Consider the following 20,672-nt stretch of genomic DNA (forward strand, 5'->3'; position numbering starts at 1 on the left):
GGCTCTACACCCGAAAAGCATAGCTTTTATACCTTTGTGGCTATAATTTAAAGATGATAGCCACGAAAGGTCATGTTTCAAGGTTATGAGAGGTAAAGATGCTAGGGATGTAGACAGTCACAAAGAGTGAGAGAGACGCTCAAAACACGACCTACTCCTGTGCGTGGCAAGAACGTCATCGTTGTCGGCACAGTGATTTTGGAAACCTGCAGCGTGCTCGAGAACGGAGTGGACCTTCTCCTTAGCTGTCTATACGAGCATGTAGAAAACTTTCCGTCAGCTACAACAGCGGTGTCCGTGACGTGGCTGCTATCGAAAATATCACCGTTTTCATTAATGGCTTCTGAAAAGCAGCAGTATTTTATGTTAGCACTACCATATCCTGGATCTATTATTGTTACTACCTTTTTGCACTTCCCTTGCATTTCTCTCTCTCTCTCTCACATCTTGGTATGGGGGCAGTCCTTTAGTTGTGAAATTCAACGTACACATAACACCTGACGACTTGCAATGGCGGCAGTTGTCTGTATTAGTTGATGACAAGCTCAGGAATCAACACAGATCAAATAATTTTCTTTGGCTTAAGTGCCAGCACTCCCCATGCTAATTCCATCGAGTGGGCCTCAGTTACACGAAAAGCTTTGGGTAGATTTGTTTCAGTTTTCAAACTTGCCATAGTTTGAAATGTGAGAACAATCAAAAAATACAAAAGGATGAGTCTGATCTTAAAGGGTGAGATAAATGGCAGCATTGTCTAACGCCTGGGGCATGAACTGCTTGGCAGATACCCCCTAAAGGCTGATTTTATTTATTTTCAAGATGACACCTGACAGGGCTATGACCAATGCTGACCACGTACCTGAACTAGGATGTTCCTGAAGCCTGAATTCATTTTCATTTTGAACCTTCCCAAAGATTCATTTTTATTCTTCTCAGGCTTCAATTAATTTTTCAATTAGTGGCCCTTGGAATTATAAAAATACATCTGTTTTAGCATTTCTCCATAAGAGTCAGTGAAGCCATTTCTGTCTAAACTGTTAAGCTTTGAAAAGCTAATTATGATCACGTGCAGAAGCAACACATATTTCAGCTTTGTTAGTCTGGATATTAAGTTTTGAAAACTTTCAGTATCCCATAAATTAATATTATTCCTTTTAGTAATTACTAAGGAGACATTCAAAATAGGCTTTTATGGGAAGGAGTTCTAGTTTTTTCTTCTCCAGCACCATAAGCCCTGGCCCACTGAACAGGAGACAAGGCATCATCTTCAGACATCTCAAGCAACCAAAGCTTCTAGTTAAGGCAGGTGCTTCTATGGCCCTGCACACCTTTACGGAGGAGAAACTAAAAATCAAAACCCACTTTGAAAACATTGGTCTGAGGAGATGGGGAAAAATAAAGGTATTTCTGTAGGGAGAAAGAAGCTAAGGCAACCGCCAAACACGCCAACCCTTCTGTTTCCTGTTAGATTAAATTAAGTAGCCATTCCGTCAATCCAACTTGTGGTCACAAGGAAGGAAGAGCCTACACTCTGCTTCTCCCAAAGCCCCCATAAATTTACCATTACTATCACTGGTGACAGAACTTTCTTATTCCATTTTTCAATGAAATAATTTCCCCTCTAACATTTGTAAAATTACTAAAAAAAAAGGTATTTAATCCATACATGAGGTTTAATTTGTAACATTTAAAATTTTAACTATTTCAGGTGATTTTAATTTACCAGTCATAATTTCACCTACTTTTGGGCAAAACAACTAGGTCTTTATAACAACTCAGTTGTCTAACTTTTCCAAATGGTTTTAAAAACAGGCTTATATTTTTGTTGCTTTGGACAATTTAAAAAGAACAAAGATGTCTAGATTCTCAATTTTATTAATCCTACCATTTTACCATCATTTTAAATATAAGAAAACACTACTAATAATTAGACAGAAAAGATCTGCTGCTTTATTGATTTGATTATATCGAAATAAACAACACATTCTTTGCTTAATATTCGGCACAGATTTCACAGACCTAAGGAAAATATAGTTACTAGGGGTAAAATTGGATTTCATCAATACATGTTAGCTAATATCTGGAGTTTGACTAATTAAAAAAATAGAATAGAGTCAAGCTAATTTTCATAGCAATATAGGTATTTTAAAACATGTGCAGGCAGTTCTAAAGTGCCCTACAGACACAGTAACGCATTCAAAATAATGTTTCAACTATGACACACAGGGGAATTAGAAATAGCAGAAAATATTTCAGTAGTTGCATCTTCTACATGGACTGATAGGAAGGACTGAAAGTGCAGGATTTACTTAGGAGAATTACTAGCTAAAGGCAACTGAACAAGACAACCACATCTACAGTTTCATCACTCCCCACCATGTACATATGGATTTACCAGATTTATCTAGAGCTGAAAGATAAAATCTATAAGTAGATAAAAGTGGAGAAAAAAAAAGTAAAAAAAAAAAATCAGTTCTTTTCTCCTTTATGCTGTATCTCTAAGTACAATACCTTGATTTTTCCCAAAACATTTTTCACTCGAGGATTCTGTTCTTAAGTTGTTCTTGCTCCATTAAAAAAAAGTTTTGTTTCAATCTTTTTACATACACATGCAAAAAAATCACACTATAATATAAAGCATATTTTCTATTCTGGCTTCCAAATACCTCCAATACAATTACACGGACAATCACTAAATGCAGAGAAACTAGCACCATATACTTTTGATTATCATTCTTCACTCAAATTTCAAGCTTAGTAGTTATTTTAAATAGAATTCATATTGATTTTATATTGCACTATTATTTTAAATTAAAATTATACCTGGTTTCTGATCATGTTACTTTACCACTATCATCTTGTATCAACCATCTTTTAGTGACACATAAATATACCAAGTTAGTTTCGTAGGAACTACTTCCCCGTGTTCCTCCACTCATCATTATTTATTTTCTCTTTTATACATGTCAATACCAATAATTCTATTATTTACATAAGACTGGCAGCCTTAAAATATCTGTTACCTCATTTTCTTATTTAAAGATGGCTCTGAAACATTCTAAGTGTTCCAAGACCTATTCACATAAACATTAACACCACAGATCTGCATCCAATTGTTTCAAAACTCTTGAATATGAATTGTCTAGATTTAAGATCATCTAATAAAAAAAAATTGTCATAATCCCTCCCATAATACAGCTTATAATGTCATCCTGCTTTTCTAAAAAAAGCAGTTTTAGTAAATCCAACCCCAAATTTCCAGAATAGCTTCTTCCAAATACTTAATTTAATTTTTTGGGGGGTTTTTGTTTGTTTTTTGGTTTGGTTTGGTTTTTTTTTAATAAAATGCTGCAATGACCTGAAAGAAACATGAAGCAATTTTGTAGTCATTCAAGCTACGGCAAGGTTCCCATTTTGGGGATTGTAGGGTGGATTCCTACCTTTGCATCTACAGGACAAACAACAGCTAGGAAAGGCACTAAATTCCAACAGAGTTTTGGCTCGACAATCATTCGACTGTCAAGTCATATATGCCCAGGGAATCATAATTCATCCTACATGTTAGGCTGCAAGGTCTCTGTGAAAGTCCTTTTTTTTTTTTTTCTGATGTGAAATGGTCAGCATCTGTTGGACGATAGCAAGAGCAGAACATCACGCACCCAAGCAGCAGATTTGACCCTTTGAAATGTCACGTATGACTAGTCTGCGTGGTCAACGTGGATCACGCGCGTTTCTGAACATAATTACTCTCTGTACCGAAACTGATGACAGAATTGCCCTGGACTTCAGTGGGTCTAAGATGTGACATTTTTCCCTGTATTTCAACTTTGGGGCATAAAGAGGACATTGTATGTTGATGGATTTCTGATTGCTCTTACCATTACAGACATACAATACCACCGGAGAGAAAAGCTGGCTAAAATCCTTTGCTTCAAAATACTTCACTGCTTTGTTGGTTTTGCAAACTTTGCCAACTTTAAACACCACCCCGAAATTCTGAACTGCAGTATCTATTACATTTTGTATTTAAATATTTATGCGATACTTAAATCGTTAAGAACTACAGAATAGTATTTCAACTATTATCTTGCACTAACATTACCTCACCTTTTTCTTCCGAGCTGTAAAGGGATGCTTTATTTTACTTTTAAAAAAAATACATGACTTCACAGGTCTCACAAGTCAATAGCATATCAAATCTGATTAAAAAAAATATTTGAAACTATTTTTTCTGAAGAGAACAAAGATACGATTTTTTGCTTTTATATTGAAGTAAGTCCCCTGGAGGAAGTCTCTATTATAAATATTTTTTTTATTATTTATATATTTTGATGGGATTTTTAAAGTGAGAAATTCTATGGAGATTTTCATCTCAGTGACAAAAGAGGCTGAGAAGACTGAGAGTGGAAAGTGTCTTTTAATACCACAATTGAAGTTTTGGGGTTTTTATAAGCGACAATTTATACTTTAAAACATCCTCAGATAACGGAAAGCCTACAGAAGAAACAGAAGCGTAACAGAGGCTTATGATTCTATGCTAAATTAATGGTGTTATCAACCTAACAATATTTGTGCCTTTAAAGATCTTGTCATAAAACTTAGTGCATTTTTATTATCAATGTTATTTTATTCAGATTCTTTCCTTTCCATTTCACTCGGTAAAACAGTGTCCATGATGGATTTTCAAATAAAAGGAGGTGGGAGATGTTGAATTGGAGTTGAAAGTGCAAGAATTTGTAATATGGAGGAAGCTTACATTATTGAATTGGCCCAAGAACTGCATTTCTAAAACAAAAGTCTGCCTCTGGAAAGAAGTAAAAGGTAAAGACAAAATCTATCCTTGTTTTAAAGATGAATTTTAAGCTCATCTTTTGTAAGGGATATGGCTTCCCATCATATCTCTTCCCATCGCATATAATTAGATTTGCGTAGTATAGCATCGCGTAAGCCCTCGGTACTATATAAACAACGGATAATTAAAAAATATATGTAATTAGCATCCAACAGTTGTGTTATGATTCCAGTAGTTACCTGGAAACCACCCGACTGTGCAGAAATACAGTGAAGGTGGGATGTAGAAGTTATATTGCCTTCTCCCCCAATTAGACCCTCTCGGAGCCCCATCTCTTTTTCGTGAGCAGCAGCGCAATCCCGTTTGACAGAACTGCTGAACTTCTTTTGATGTACAAGGTGGACTGCGTGAGTCCACGAGGTTTGTGGCGGGCCTGCCGGCTTTGGCTCTTTTTGCTTCATCAGATGGAGTAGCCTCAGGTCACTCAAGGCCGAACCCAAAAACAGGGCAGCCCGGGTTTTCCCGGGAGCGGCAACTCTCCGAGCAACGCAACCACACGCTCAAGAAGAGAGGAGGCCACGCGGGCCGCACTGCCATCAACGTGGCCAAACGCCGTCCATACATCTGGGTTCCTGATCACTTCTGAAGTGTTCCAGTGAGCCGAGAGGCACCAAATACCTCCTCAGGGACAACGGAGGTTGCGGAGACACAACTGAACCATTCGTGCCTGTGGATCGTTCCGCCACTATACCCTGCTTGTTGCGCTAATAATCCCTCTCTTAAATTTGGAGATTTCAGCACATTTTTCAGAAGTTACGAAGCATTCCACTAAATTTCAGTGGTTCAAGGTTATTTCTTTCGTCAGCGACTCAGGCTGCCGGAGCCCAAACATTTAGACCTCACTGAAGCCCAAATAAAACAGCAATAAAACTCCGCAAGCAGAGCCGCACGCAGCAGCGCGCGCCCGGAGGGCTGGCTCCGCCAGGGCAGTGCGCCAGCAGTGAAAATAAGAGGCAAATATTTGGCTTCACGCGTGCAGACCTGAGGCTATGTCTACAACAAATTACTTCTCCTGGAGGTAATTTATTAGAAGTCACACCAGACACAGAACGTTCCGCGAGCATAACTCTCATTCCGTGGAGGACAGGGTGGGGATGGGGAGAGCAGCTCATGTAGCACAGCAGGAACGAACGGCATAGAGGCCAAACCACAGAATGCAAGTTAAGCCTGTAACCCTTAAGAAGGCAGAATAAAATCCAAGGGGCCATACTAGGTCAACTTCTGTGCACTCTACACTTGCTTTTCTTTGGTTTAACTGAGGCCAGTGGGTCCATGCCCTAGCCTGTGACAGCATCCGATATCGGCGAAAAAAAAACCCTACAGCCTTGCACTGCTCGCATGGATATAGGAGATGCAGCTACGTGCTGCTATCCTGCAAAGGACCCATACTGTGAAAAAGCTGAATCTGAAGTATTTAGCTTTTTTTTCCATGAGCTATTTTAACCAGAGACACCCAAACTCACAGCTTTCAGGGAGGGGTAGTTTGGGGCTTTGTTCAGGTGGGGTTTTGTTTGTTTGTTTTGCCCTTTTTTTCCTTTACTGAAGTCTTTCAATTGAAAATATTTATTTTTTTAAAGGATTTTTTTTTGGTTGACAGGAATTCATCAACATTCATGTATTGTAGATACCAGCGCTGAAATAATGAGAAGTGCAAAACGATTATATATAACCTACTCATTAAACAATGATGTGAAATTACAGAAGTGGTGAAAGAGACCTCCGCCAGATTTGTCAAATAGGCGTGAATTAGTTTTGAAGCTACCGTTCCCATTTGAATAAAATATTGCTGTAGCATGAAGGAAAGGCTCTAAATTGCATATCATTCCTCTGTCTTCATATAGTCTTTCAAACCACCTGCCTCATAAAACCAAGGACAAGTTTTTCCAAGCTGTTGATGGTACTACCTTCACCAAAGTTTGCACTTTAAAGCAGCTCAGCACACTTCCATCCAGAAACAGATATTTACCAAAGGCTAAGATTTTAAGTTCAACGTCAAACTCCCGGGTCCTAGAAACTTCATCCCCAACTGATTTATTACATTGGTGGCAGATGTAAAAATAGCCTTATGAGAACAAGATGAGACAAGAACCCAGGATTTCTGTTGAGGTCTTAGAAGGGTGTCGACTGAGCTACGTGTTTAGTTTATGCTGCTCTCTTCTGCCCTTGAGGAACATAGGGCCCACTGCCTGAAGCATTACCGTTCTCCTCACTCGTCCTGTCAGCCTTTGTGATCCTTTCAGACTGTTCCTGCTTTAGAAGGAAAAGTGTGCCTGGCAGAGTACGATGGCCTATACTCCATTCACCTTCTACACACCCGCTTCAGCCCAAATTATTATTCCTTATCAAGCTCACAATACTGAATTTACAGTGCAAAATAAACACACAAGACAACAGATAGAAGGTCACATAATACACAAGCAAAACCACGGAGCTGAATTCTTACATTTTATTTGGGACACATGCTTTTATTTCCTTCCTCCCTCTCATTTGTTGGGGTTTTTTTTTGGTCTCTGATCCAGGCCTTCGCTTTTCCCTTTTTAGAAACATTGGACTCCGTTTGTGTTGTACAAAGTAAGACGATGAAAATAATTAGTCAGCCATGAAACCGCTTGAAAGGCATGAATCCATCTGCCTATCTAAAAAGCTGTACCCCAGACTGTCAGGGATGGATCCTTCCATTTATTTTCCCCGCATCACACAGAAAAAAAAACCTCACGTGCTACATCCTAAGTAATCATTATTATTGTGGCACCCGCGTTCTCATGAATAAGGACAGCTGGGTTGCTACACAGCTTGGTTTTTTCCCAGGTACATAGGAGCTCCTGGGGTTTAAATGCAGAAGAACAGCTCTGCCCCTCTCCTGCAACTCCTCCAGCGCAGAAGCACCGTCACAGCTTTTCTCTGACACTTCTCTTGTCCAGAGCATGGAAGCACCTCGCCATTTTAGCTAGTCACTCTCATACCTCAAGCCAACAGGTGTAACATTTTACTGTTCCTGCTGCATTACATCTCTGAAACCAGACTAATCAGGCTAATAAGAATTTTTCAGGGAGCACTTATGTTTTTATTAATCCTTCTCCGGCTCCATGGTTAAGAGAACTAAATAGATTGCAGCCTGTGCAGACTTCAGGCATACAGATAAGCACTGAAGCCTGTGAAAATGGCTGATGTAGCACAGCAGAAGAGCATCTCCGAGGCTTTTAGTAGCCATTTCTGCATTATGCCAAACAGCGTAAAACACAGTGTAATTCAGAGTGTTCCTTTGATAGCAGAAGGAATAATTAATGCAAGCAGTTATTATGGAAGAACACAGCCAACCTCGTTTGCACCAACAGTTACTCTGCCAAACTCTTTCCATTTGTTATAAATTGTAATTTCCAGGCCATTTTAGAGTCCCTTTACATGAACAGTGTAAAGGGCATAAGATTAAAAAAATGACAAAGCCCAAAATATAAATTGATTTTCATGTGAGGAGTTAGACTTCTTTTTTTTAGGTACATTAAGTTTCATATTGAGCATGAAAGCACTGAAAGACTCCCTGAAGTTTTGTTCTGGTTTGGTTACGACGTAAACCTGTCTCTCGGAAAAGGACTCAAAATAGCTGATCCTGAAGCTACTGAAGATTCATCCATACCATAATGAAAAACATTTCATCAACTTTCACTTTCTTGGAACTGCGTGATCAAAGTGAGTCGAATCATTAATCCTGCTTTTGTAAGAAAATATGAGAGACACCTGCTGGCAGAACATTAAAAAATACAGCTTCTTTTTTTCCCACTGACTAATATAAGAGCAGATACTGAAGTCTAGTTCAAAACCCAATAAGATTAGTAGAGTCAGTCCTATTAGCCTCAGCAGATTTTTTTTTTCTTTTTAATCAGACCCGTAATATGTAAGAGGTTCAAAATAAAACTAGTATGCCTAAGTCTTCGATGCTTTTTTTTTCCTTTTTCCTTTTTTTATAGTTAGGTATAGCAGCTGCCCTCATTTCTCTGCAGGGATTAAATGCAAAATGGAGATTTGCAGTGCTACCAGAACGAGACAGAAGGAAACAGAAATTTTTCCAAAGGCACAAGCAAAAACATTGAAAATAACTGTCAAATATATATATTGTAAATCTCCTATTCTGCAGTGCACAGAAGACAGACATTTGGGCAAGGTAGACTGGCAGAATCAGCCTTTGTGGATCTCACAATATCATCTTCGAGCTTCACCTAGCAGTCTCAAATTGTGGTGATTTTCAAGTTTGTTTTTCTCTAACCCTCAGAAATCATTACAGTGGAAGATAGAACTGATTCACTGCTATCGTAGGTAGGAATTCAACTTGAAATAAGAGATTTGCCAGTATATATCTGCTCTTTACATATATGGTGGAGTAATATTGACATATACGCATGGAGATAGAGACAAATTGAAAAAATACACCCATCTCTCTCTGCACATTTACGTTTTCTGGCCTACTAATTGAAATTAATTACCATTTGCATAACAGCCAGTGAAAGGTTTAACCAATTCTTTCAAAACCGTATCAAATTAGATATCCTGTGTTCATTTTATTGAATGGTATTCTATGTGTGTTCGACTGATGGGAATAGGACACCTTCAACTGGGTATAGAAGCGTAAGTCTATCAGCATGCAGCAGGTAATAATCAGTTAAATGACGACCAGGTGTTTTACCAGAGCTGCCAGGTAAGAACTCATAAGAAGAATTGCTACTTTTTCTTCTGTTTGCCAGCAGAAAAACTAGCAGGTATCCACCTAGAATGATCTGCCAGAAGACCTCACCCTGCAGTATTTTCTATTATGGTATCTGACTTGTCCTCCATCCATATAAAGGAATATTTGGGGTATATTTTCTCCTACTTAGTAACCCTAAAGCAAATACATTTAACAACATTGAGGTGTTCAGGCATACATAAGACTTTTCTTCTCAGGCCAAGCCTCCCAAGCTGTCCTTTTGCATTTTTTGTTTACTGAAGTATTCCGGGTAGATTTCTTTGAGAAAGAGAAGCGATATATTTATAAGTGGCACGTGTACACTGAAGAACTAAAGAAAACCTAAGCCAACATACTCAGGAAATGACCTTTCAGTAAATTCAACACTTACTATTTTTCCATGCCCTTCTTTCTACAGAGGTCCATTTAGGATCAAAATCCCATGGCAGCAGAGATAAGATTAAGTACTGACAGGTCAAGATATGATAGTAATAATAAATGTGACTGAATTAAAAAGGAAAAATGGAAGTCTAATTACTCCCTATAATCTGTGTTTCTATATTGGAGTTGCCACCATAGTCCACCGTTCTGAGTCATTTACAGGGCTTCTGCAGTTTTTTGGTTTGGCTTTGTTGTTGTTTTGGGGGTTTTTTTTGGTGTGTGTTTTGGTTTTTTTTTTTTAACTGAAGAGAAATAAGCACTCCCTCCTTACCACCTACAAAATCACTAGTAATTCCCAGTTGTCCATAAACATCCAGGATAAACTAAGCACCTGAGAGGCAGCGACACAAAGAACATGAGGAACTTCAGCCCTTTCACTGAAATTTTTTAAAGCTGAGTCAGATGCAAGGATGGAGTTTTGACAGACTGAACAAAATAATTATGAAGGTGAACTTGTCTCTGAGTAAAGGAAACAACACCTAAAACCAGGCAAGGTCTATGGTCCTAGCAGCAACTACAAGACCCTAATTTTTTAGCTGCTTTCAAGTAACTTTGCAATTTGGAATTCATAGAATCACTAAGGTTGGAAAGGACCTTCAAAATTCCTGAATTTTCTTCTTTGTTGTTGTTCAGAAAATGATTCACTGGTTTCACTAGGCTGCTTTAAAGACTAGCAAAGGTGCACATAATTAAGACATATTTTAGGACCAAATGCATACACAGCAAGTAGTCAGGATGCCAAAAGTGCTAGCATCAACAGCATACAGGGGTCACCTTGAATACAGAGAAAGCACACATGTAGAAAGCCCTCCCTCTCCCAGACTGAAAATCACTACCTTTTTCAGTCATGCATACAGTTTTAATAGACAAACATCTTTTTCCCCAGTCACTTATAAATATAGCCTTCTTCACACAGATACTTTCTTTTCCGCAAAAAAAGGAACCGCAGAAACCATTAAGCAGAAATGTTACTTTTCAAACACATTTTCAACACTCAGATGTGACTTTCAGAAGACTGGGTCAAATATCGGCCAGGAACTAGGAAAATAGCTCTTTAAGGGAAATTTTTCTGTAGACGGCAAAAGTGTACAAAACCACCAAACAAACCCAAGATTACGACCTGATTTTTTTTGTTGTTTTGTTTTTACACAACTGCCTGGCCTGTAAAAATTAAGAGCAGGACTACACAGAAGAGATCAGAGGCAGTAGAATTGGGTTCTACAGACACTCGTATTGTACTCCCAGCCTTAGCGCTACCTAGATGAACTACTCGGGACAGTCCATTTCAGTCACGCAGGAACTGAAGAGCTTTATGAGTGAATTCTGAAATACCTAACAGCTTCATAGTCCCACGTTAAACTCCTAGACTCTGTGGATGCCTAAGCAACAGGCCAGTCAGCCGAGAATGAAGAAGAAATGCCAAGAAGAGGTTAAGCCAAGTCCTACCCTTCAAAGTTGATTAAACAGTTAATTCAGCGATAGCAAGTAATGCCCGTCTTCACTTGGGCATTCTATCTCTAAGTCTCCCATAGAATTAGGCTCTTCAGTGTCACTGATTTTTCAGCACTCTTCAAACCTCTCCTTCCTGTTTCACATCACTTTGAGTATTCTCAGAAGGATCCGCTTGACTGGAAGATTGATGTGTATATATACACACCTCGGGCAAGCAGACCGTGGTGGAAAAAGCTAGCAAAGATATTTAGTGTTACATGAAAGCAAGGACTCGAGTCAAGCTCTTTCATATATGACTGCAGAGTCTTGTTTTCCCTTCTTTTCCTGCCCCAGTAACTACTTACTGGTACAAAATATTACTGCTTGTTAAGAGACTTCCTTAAAATACTTGAAACATATTTGAATACAAAACCATTGCAGTGTAGGCACAGCAGAGTTCTAAATGCGAGTCTTCCACATTTCAAGTAAGCATACAAACCACCGTGCCAGTGAAAATGCCAATTACTGCCAAAGCAGTAATAAAAATTCATCTCACCTCCAAAGCCTGCACCGCCCTGTTTTTCAGTCATGGCTACGTGCCTGTTGGAACAGATCTTGCAGGCAGAGACAAGAGTTTATTATCTTTTATTATTACAAGACAGCATTTCTTCATGACTTTTATGTACATGAAGAGCATTGGATCACGTTCACTTCAGGTTACCGAGTAGCACGTGGTCAAAAAAGTCCATTTGTATTGAGTCTGAAGCCATTGCAAAAAAAGAATAAAACCATTCCGAAATCCCATGTGCATACTTTAAACTCTAATCCTTTCAACAAAACAGTATTTAAAACTACCAGATTTGTCTCACCCATTATTTCATACTGTGCACATTTTATGCTATTGTCAGTCTGCCTCTCTAATCAAAAAAGTTACTTTATCATGACTGCGAAGAACTTTTTCCACCTCAACCAGATACAGCAAATCGTTGGATGAGCTACAGTGTCTGAATTTGACGGCCTTTATAGAAGTCGGATACCCTTTAATGATAGAAGAGGCAAGTCCTCATGTTGGAGATCTGACTGCATACATCCTTGGTCCAAAAAAGAGATCCTCCTGTGTTTAAGCCCCTGATTATCGTGTTACTTCTTTTCATACTGAGTACTTCAAAAGACCTCCTCAATTTCACACATCACAAGGAAGAAATAGCACATACCATCTGAAAAAGAATTTCAAATGGCTCTGCTGTACAGGAAGAACGTTTCTATTAAAAAAAAGTTTGCCAGCAAACTCTGTGAAGGGGAAAAAAAAAAAAGACAGCCATTCCAGTAGACTGCTCAATAGGCTAACTTAGCTTTGACTGACGATAAGGTATTCAATTCTGCTAGCTGCTGTTTTACCTCGGCACTGGAAATAGTGACAGGAATATTGATGAGTCTTCAACTTTCGGCAATCTGATTCCCATCTGCAAACAGGCCCTAAAAACACAATGTACACAATCCTTGCTTGTGCCTTCCTGCAAAGGCTCATTTAAAAGCATTGCGTCCAGATGTTCTAATCAGTGTTTTCAATTTATTCTGTTCATAAACCAAACGTGTCTTGGAGATGACTTGTACATCCCTGTACATACTTTTACATATGACCTACTCCATACATATTTGTATTGCGTGAAGAATGCTTTGCCAAGAGAGTTACTCCAAACATCAAAAATTAAAAATCAGTATTTCAGGCCAATTTTCAACAACTTCTATCATAGAAAAATGTTTTCTTAATTATTTTTTTATACATTCAGTACTGAGAAAGTGATATAACCAGGTTCCCAGGACGGCATGCCTCTAATCGGTTGTATTTTTGTTCTAGCAAATCATCATCTTCTTTCCCCCCTGAGAAGTTTGGCTAATTCTGTCTCCTGTCCTGTCTTAGGGCAAAGAAAGCTTCTAACATCAACTACCTGCCTTTTCCACCTCAGCCTATGACCAAACGCAGTCTGTTTTAAACGGTTTGTTCCTTATGCAAGATTAGTATTGGTAGGTTTTAAGTAACAGTGTAAAACTTCGTATGAGGCGTATGAATTTTATAGAACTCCTGAGCAGCAGTGAAGGAGAGGCTGAAAGTAGGAATTGAAAAAAAACAGGAAGAGATTAATTTGACTTTTCTTAAACTTGAAAGCACCTTGACTTCAAGAATGAATCCTTTCTCTCATAATCCATCTCTCATAGGGATGTTCTAAGCAGATGCATTTTTGCAGAATCTTTGCTGACTGAGGCTAACCTCATCCCTTCGCCTTGACACGACCGAAATTCTTGATGAGCTTTCCTAGTCACACTCTGACTTCTGTCAGCATTTGTCTGTTTGGCTATACAAATGCTGCTGTCTACAGACTTACTGCTTCTTTGGTAGGCACTGAGGTAGCAGGGGAAGGGACTCAGGTGGGGAGGGGAATCAAAGGCTGCAGTATGTGCCGTTGGCATTTAAAAAGCAACTCCGAAACCAGAAAAGCAAAGGGGATAGAACTTCATCCAGGCCAGCTGAGGAGCAGCAAGAAAACAAATTTATTGTGTGAGAAATAATAATTTTCAGAAGCAGATCCTGGGTGTCAAGATCAAAGGGGCTGGTAAATTAAGGCCATTCCACAGCAGGGGAATATATTAGTAGCATCCTATAATGCAATGACATTTATGAGTTTTTATTGTGCCAGCAGACCTCTCTGCATCCCAAACACTGAATTCCAATGTAAAAAAAAAAAATCAGTAATTATTCTTTAGATATACTGTTGTGCTTACATAAGATTCTGTCACACATATATGAATAATCATATTTAATCTATATGGCCGCAAACCTCTCTGACTCTGAGAAGCACCTGACATGTTTTTGGGTGCCAGATAAATTATAACAATTATAACCTTACATAATGTCCACACAGTCTTCTCTGATGACAATTTTGAGCTTTCTGTACCCGAGCTAAAGATAAAGGCATATTTATTTATGTGATCAGCCACCTCTGATATTGTCTAGGCTTTAAAGCCATCAGTTTTTCAGGCTGAGAAGACACAGATAGCCTATAAAGGCTCTCTCAAAAATAGAAGGAACACTCCTCCCTGATGAGAAGTGAATTCAGAGGAGAGTTACCTTTCTACATCTCTTGCTTCCCACTGCTATTGTGGTCATTACCTACAGTAATCTGAAAAAGTGATGGGGTGAAGCTACACTCCACACAATTAATTTGTCAGAATATTTTTTTTCCTAAAACACAACGCAACTACAGTGAGCAAAACCACATTGCTAGGTGGCAAACACAGCAGAGGGAAACATTTAGAAGGCTGAAGGGTTTGCAGAGAGCACAGTTTCGCTATTGATTATGGATGGAGATCTGGGGTGAAAGCTGCCAGGTAGCTTGGGCAAACTGGGTTTGACCACACTAAGAAAGGGAAATTCAAGCAGCTACAAGGTAAAACTCTGCTCTTACAAAATACATGGGGGGGGCGGGTGGGTGGGTGTTTGTTGGTGGGTTTGGGGGGGGGGGGATTGTTGTTTTTGGTTTTGTTTTAAACATTGGGCAGGCAGCTAAGGTTTCCTGCCTGGATAATAAAGCTTAAGAGGAAGAAAAAATAATAAAACGGCAACAACCCGCAGTGATTTTCATTAAAGCTGCTGGTATCTTCTACATAAGACGACATTAAGCTCTGACTATATTTTGCAAGCTTAGTTTAAGGAACAATTCGTACAGCCTGATTAACTGCTGAGATTCCCAAGGATTTCACCAAGTGAAACAAAATACTTGAGTGATTTGAGTGCTACAAAAATGCTACAGCTTTTGGCTTTTCATCTTGATTCAAGATTTTCTTCTCTTTCGAACTGTCACAGTTCAGTACCGGGCATTCAGGTTTTCCGCTCAACTCTATATGCAGAACATCATGTGGACCGAGTTATCATGAACAAGGCAAAGTAATCAAAATCTCTATCTCAACACCAGGAAACAGCTGCCAAGTATGTTAATTGCCACCACAGCCTTTTTTCCCTTTCCTAAACACATTTTCTTCTCTCAAACCGTTGTCTGAAAAAAATAACACACAAAGCATTCAAAAGCAGATGATCAGGGATAGGAATACTGACCAAAGAAAAGAACGCTGCAATAAAACATTTAGCCAACTCCTGAGCTTTACACTACTCAACTTCATTGGCATTTATCCCAGAGTTTCCTCACTTAAAGGATGAATCTTATTCCCTGTGTCTCATTACAGTTAATGTATATTGAAGAAAAATAGAAAGTGCTGAATAAACAGGTTATTCCAATAGCCTTTAACTGAATTGGGGGGGGGGGGGCGGAATCACATTTACTTTAGCATGCTTGAATCAGAGTTTACATAAAGGCACATGTATATTAGCAAACTTTTATATTGTTTTTATTCCGTCAACTCCAACAGCAGCACATATACCTTCTGGACAACTTCATTCACTATTTGATTGGTGCAAATCTCAAGTAATTGCACAAGTATTTAAGTATCAGTAGCGTCTGAGACCAGAACAGTGAAGATTTATGAAGTGCATTTCTTCTGCTTATCGAAACAGCACCTAAGTCTCCTTACTCCCGTAGTCCTACCACACGCGTTTAAACATCAAAGAAAACCAAATAGGTCTTACCCCCAACACGGGTGATCTTTTGGCTGTGGCACGTACAAGATTTAAAGCGATTACGTCTATGGAAGTAAGCACACCAGATCTGCTATTAACTGGGAAGCTCCAGTTAAACGACAGGAACCAAAACCTCTGCATAGGCAAGGTACTTTAGGAATGGGATGCTATCCTTTTCTATCACAGACACATTTTTGAACCAAATAGTTCTCGGTTAGCAGATGCCCATTTTCTCTCGCTTTCAGTCCTGCAGTTTTTCTTCTTATTACACAGCCACAACCCTCAATTTATTTCTTGCGCCCGATAGAGCTATTCTGGGGTCAGCGATATATTAACTCTGGTTCTGCAAACACTTCCAGCAGCAACCCATGAACCAGCCGTGCCTTTTTCCTGTAATGGGAAACTAAAAGAAAGAGAACTATAAATCTGTGGCAGTTCGGTTTGGTTTCCAAGATGAAGCCGAGAAGAGACAAGACAGCTTTCTGTGAACAGTTCACTACATAAAGAACATGAAGCATGCAGAGTGTGTTAAACGATGCGGACACAAGAAGAAATGGTTATCAACGGATCATTACTACACTTAGGCTGGAAATTACAAAACGTTAAATTATTCAAGACGTGAAATTCTGTATTAAGGCTTTCACAAAGTTTCATAGGAGCTTGGGGGACAAAGAAGCCAACCAGCTTGGGTAGGGATCTTGACAAACCGTACAGACAGGATCACGTAGCCATGTTGTGCACAATGAGATGGCTTCAGCCTCCTAATTCAAAAAAGTCCCTGTTGGATCTCTTTCTCATATTTCTCATTTAGGATTTTTTCCATGATTGATTGAGGTATTTGATGAACCTCTGTCATTTCAAAAATTGCTACAAGAGTTAATTATGCTAAATATAATTATCTTCTCATGTAAGTATGATGAAGGTCTTGCACAAGGTTTAACATTTTCTTTAAACCTTCAGCTAGTTAAGTGAGTAGTGAGAATAGTATTTTTTATGATTATCATGACAGGAATTGATACATTTAATAAAAAATAGTTTTGCATAAGCAAACTGTAGTTTGGCAAATAGTAATATAAAACTATATTTTACCGCCTAAAATGCTAATTTTCAATTTAAAAAGCACTATAATTCTATAAATACAGTAACATAAACCAACTTAATTATGATTTGACTGCATCCATGTGGCTGGAGTGTCACCTACTGGATACTGCTGGTACACTTGGATCACCTGTACTTATCTAACTGAAAACGCAGGTTCAATAAGAAATAAAAAACAAGGGAAAAAAAAAAGCCCAGAAAAAAAAAAATCTCTGCTACTTTCTTCTATCTTCACCATAAGAAAAGAGCACTGTTGAATTTTGAAGGCGAGGGGGGGGTGGGCAGGCACAGGAATCTGAGCTCTTTTACCAATTCCTACATCAGAGACACCACCTTTAATTTTCAGTTTTCACACGGATGAAATGAAAATGGTAATGGTCACTTCATTGTTTGATCTCCTTATGAGAATGTTGCAGTTAAGTGGACATGAAAAAGAGGGGACATGCTTGGGAACAACTAGGTGCTCCACGTATTGACACGATCTCTTTACAAAGAGCACCGTTTGCAAAACAGAGAGCCTGCATACCGAATCCAAGAACTAAAACCACTTCAGTTTGGCAGGTCTGATCGAGGGCTTGACCATGATCATTCTACCTTTGCTTTTTCCGTGAATCTGAGTAACCATGACATCTACATACAATGCGAAATTAAATAGATTTCTTCGTCTTTTAAAAGGCTGCCTGTCTGAGAACGGAAGCTGCACTATTTGTACCCTGCATGACAAATATAAAGACTTAGGTTGTGGGAGAAAAATAAATTTCCTTTGAAATAAGGCTTAAATGAAGGAAATTAAGGTTGTCTTTGCTCTCTGGTTTCTACCTCAATATGCCTTCTCCAATTTACCATGAGACACCTTAGCAAAGGGACAAGCTACTTGGTAGCTGATTACTTTCTAGAGCCTGACAGCTTTCATAAAATATTTGATAGCAGCCTTCCAGATTTGCTCCTCTCCCTTCTAGGTGCTTTAGCTTTTATGTAATTTCAGATTATCAAAGATATTTAGCAGGTGCTCAATAATCCTCATTTCTGCTTTTTAAAGTTTCTACAGCAAATGAAGAATATTTGAGAAAGTATATAGGGAGTGCAAAGAGGAATCATTTACATAGTAGTAGATTTCTCTCAAGAACACATTAAAAAGAAAGAATATCAGGCATTTATTTTGATAAGACTAATTTTCAGGCCTTTAATCAGTTACATATAATCTATTTCACTAGAGCTTAGCTCAACAACTATAGAATACTGACATCTTCAGGTGCAAGAGCTATTGAAATACATAAAATGATAGGCTGAATATAAAACAGTCAAATTAGAAATAATTCTTGAAAGAAGTTTTCCTTTGAAGATGCTTTTTATTTGGCTCTTTTCTCTTTGAATGAATTATATACAGCTGCATATACTTTTTCAAAATGTTACCATAGATATGAAAATGCCTGCAGCCTTTCAAATATGCGATTTGAGTAATGTTTTAAATAGGCGTAAAAAGACATGAAGGTTCTTCAGAAAATATCCTAGAAAGTGTCAATAAAATCAACAATTCTTTATGAAAACATTTTTCAAAGGACTGACTTTTTATGGGAGAGGCAATTCATTTTTCTAATGAATTTATCATCTTGGTACAAGTGAACAAAGTATAGTTTTTCCTTATTTTCTTAACCTGTTTGTAGCAGGCCTTTTTAATCGTGTGCACTCTCAATATTTAGACTCGTTTCGCTGAAGTCCAGTAAACAGACTAATTCTGGGTTTACAGTCATGACAACGGAATTTGGATATGGCTTTGCGGTCCTGTTCTTCCCTTCAGTTTCACAGCCTTCAACGGAGTTCAAGGCCAGAAGGGATCATTACCCCCTTATTCATACACCCCCTAAACCGCTTTTCACAGACCTGCCCAACCGCAATGGCATAATGAGACGCTCCCACTGGCTCCTCATCATCTAGAGCGGGTGCTGAAAGGTATCTGACTCCTGGAGCAAAAAATCCACATGGGCCAATTTACCCTTAGGATGAACTACAGCAGAACATGAATAAACTCTGAAACCTCTGCTTGCTTGAGGAAAATTCGTCTTTCACCTCCAAATCTGTATCTGTCCAGTAACACTAATTTTCAGTATGTTCAAGGAACTGTCAATATAGACTTCTGACACTTGTTCTCAGTACACAGGTGCTTATCTGACATTTCAGGCAGGTGTTATTAGGAAAAAATAGATTTTTCATAATAGGGACTTTCAGTGAATTTTATTCTGGATCTGAAGGCCATAATTATACAGGAAAGCAAGTGAGTGATGGTTCTCGGATGTCTCAGTAATAAGTGATTCACAAGAAATTAACCTATTTGAGACATTCAAGACGAATTCACCTTAAAGCCTATCGTGAAGTCCTTACAAGTTTAGTCTAAGCATTTTAATACTTAATCTGTTTTTCTGTAAGTCAAAGCATTAGCACAAACAATTTTTATTAAACCACAGCCAGCAAGTGCTCATCTCTCTGAATGAGAACTACCACAAACCCAATACAGGAACATATGGGCTCATATATCACAGATGTCTGATTACACAGAGGAACGCTTAAGTCTTCTTATCTGGAATCAGTCCAAGAGAAAGTATATTTTTGACTCCTCGTTAAGAATGACAGAAGAGGAATAAAATGGACAGAACAACATCAGAAAGCAAGAAAATGCAGAATATCGACTCTTCCCACCAGAGAGTTCTGCATCCACCAGACGGTGTCGGTGGGCAGCGTGGGGCGGCCGGGCAAGGTGTACCGGCTGGAGGAGCTCACCTCTGCAGAACACCGTTTCGGTGCCACAGCAGCTGCAACGACACAACGGGGCTCGCACAAACGAACACCACTCGGGTGAATAAACCTCTCAAGTTTCAACAGGGGTTGTTTTCTCCCTGCTGAGGAATCAGGCAGCCTATTGGCTTTCTTGTTTACATCATGCGATTCCTCTCAATGAGCCATGAGGTCAGCGAACCACAGGCTTGGACCATCCTGTAAGACCTTGCACCGGAAACCAAAGTCTCACTGCTGACCACTGGCTTCCATCTAGAGCTGACAACAGAACAAAACTCTTCACTTATAATCGCACATTCTATGGAGCTTCAGCATTCCAGGAAAGTTCTAATTTCACACAATAAAGCTAAGTGACCAGAAGATTAGTCTGCTTACTTTTCAAAAGAAAACTACATCGTAATCACTCATCATATATAACCACTGCCCCTACGTTTGTTCTCGTTCATCTTTTCCCAAACATTTTACTTCCAGTTTCAAACATGCAAGAGAAAACAAACCAACCCCAAACCAAAACACTTTCACATCTGGAGTTGTTGCACACAGCCAAACATTTCAGAGGTCTGTTATGCTATTTGGTAGTTAATTGTTCAGACAACTTGCTACAAGACTACTGGTGTTACTCAGGACTTAGAAGTTCAGGCAAAGGAAGTCAAGTGTAAACTGTGACTGTTTGCAAAGTTCATTCCTGCAGCATTCCGATTGCTTTAGAATCA

Source organism: Phaethon aethereus, assembly GCF_964289735.1.
Source record: "Phaethon aethereus genome assembly, chromosome: 4".
Classification (NCBI taxonomy): domain Eukaryota; kingdom Metazoa; phylum Chordata; class Aves; order Phaethontiformes; family Phaethontidae; genus Phaethon; species Phaethon aethereus.